Below are 2,171 nucleotides of genomic sequence, written 5' to 3'. Positions count from 1 at the left end.
GCTGTGCATTGTTCCATACAGGTGCTCTTGCTCCTAATCTTAAAGCTAAGAGGCATGAAATAAAGAGTGACCCCACTCCATTGGGGTATGAAGGTATAGCTGGACATCTTGGGTTATTATGCATGAAAACAGTTTTTGTTGCTGTTGTTGTTAATGGAGTTTGACTTGTCGTTTTGTTTGTTCGTTTTTTGTGACTGTGTCGTGTTCGTGAGGGGGTGGTATCTTTCTTAAAAAGCTGCAATAAAAGCATGTTCTTTTTGATGTGCAGTTCTTGTGCTTGGTCTGTCAAGAGAGTGGGTGTGCATTAGCTTATTTTAATCTGAGGACCACCCCGAAGGCCGTGAGCACTTGATAGTGCTTGCTGTGATAATAAAATAAAAGCATTTTAATGTTAGTGGTCATATACAGTGTGAAGTGCTGTCAAAAACTACCAGGAAGTAAGTCCAAGGCAGGGTAGAATGGTTGTAAAATTTAATTTTGTTATCATTTCAGCAGGGCATGAAATTTATATTTCTGGATGATCTTAATGTGTTTTTCTTTTCATAATATTGACTTTAGTAATGACTGGCAGGAGCAGCGCTAACTGGTGGTTTGTTTCATGGGAATATTGCCTCATGGCACTGTATGGCACTGTTTAATCAAGAGACTGGGTGTACAAAAAGAACCACAACCACTGTGTTTGGAAAACACCTGATAGTACTGTATATTTATTTATAAGAGCTACTGTGATTTGTAGGAGAATATATTTAGTTATTTTACAGTGTATTTCATCTGGTGTGGGTGGATTTCTGTGCAGCATTGACATTTCTGTTAGTAATATTTGTTTGTTGGTCTCCTGCTGTTGTCTTGTATTCATTTTCTTGCACTTGCCCTAGTACTGTTGTGTAAAAACATCCTTTTCCCCCTAGATACATTAAGAGATGCTGTACCGTCTGAAAGCAAACGCAGCAGTACTATAAGTACAAACTCGGCTGTTACTAGATCTACTTCCCAGCAAGGTAACGAAAGACAAGTAAACTCCTGCCAGTTGTCATTGACATTTTATATTGTTTTATGGGTGACTTTTTCACTATAAGCAGTTTTTTAATTTGTCATTGGGAGTTTTTGGTATACATCTCTGTACAGTATTAGCTAATTACAGTAGCAGCGGGCCATTCATGAACCACACACTTTGAAGTTTGGGGGCAGATTTGCAGCTGGCATAAGCTGTTTTTGTAAGGAATCTTGCACATTATATATGTTTGCTTTCCATGAGTTGTACTTGACATTACTGGTGTGCGCATTTACAGTACTTTTATTTGGTCAGTTCATAAGATCAATAATTTCTTTGTATAGTTTTTCTGTGTTATTGATACTCTGTACTGAGATAGTAATATTAATAAATTTTACATTCATTTACAGTTGCTCATCTTTTTTCCTTTTTTAATTCTTATTTTCTCACATTATTTAACGGTTAGACTGCTGCTGTTTAGGCAGGTGTAGACTGCATAACCTATAGTTACACATCACTAGACGTGAGCAGAAATGATGAATTGTATTTGTTTTTAAAGGCTGGACAAATAGACAGATTCCATCGCTGGACACTTGCGAGGATTTTGAAGCAATCCTTTCCAGCCCAGAGGAGATCTCCAACTCTTCAGAGGCAGAGGAGGAACCCAATAACAAAAATGTAAACAACTTTTGAAGGTTACATTAAAGAAAAATGGTCATGTGGTCGTTTGATTTTGTAAGCCTTTTAATAAATAAGATATGGATCAATTATACAAGTATTGGTAATGCTGTTTTACTTGTATAATGCAAAAATTGGAATTGTGTACTACTGAAATACATTTGGACAAAAAACTTTGAATCCAAAAATAGAAAGCAAAAATAATGTGTTACTGCAAAAACAAGATCCATAGTATTTAGTGCAGTTTTCTGTATTAAGTAATCAATGTCACATTGATATAGAGCATTTTCTCTTTATAATATACATAATGCTACGTTTAAAAAAAAAAAAAATCTGACAAGGGTAAGACTGCAAGAGGCTATAGCGTTGTTGCTAAAATAGAGGGATAACACTGACAGGCACCGTTTTTAAATCTGTTCTCATTGCATTTTCTTTGTATTGTCTCCTTTGTAAGGACCGTGGTCTGTTTCGAGTTCAGGTGACCTATGACCCAAAAACATCT

This window comes from Polyodon spathula, chromosome 14 (assembly GCF_017654505.1).
Source record: "Polyodon spathula isolate WHYD16114869_AA chromosome 14, ASM1765450v1, whole genome shotgun sequence".
Lineage (NCBI taxonomy): Eukaryota > Metazoa > Chordata > Actinopteri > Acipenseriformes > Polyodontidae > Polyodon > Polyodon spathula.
Note: the sequence above shows the minus strand (reverse complement) of the source record.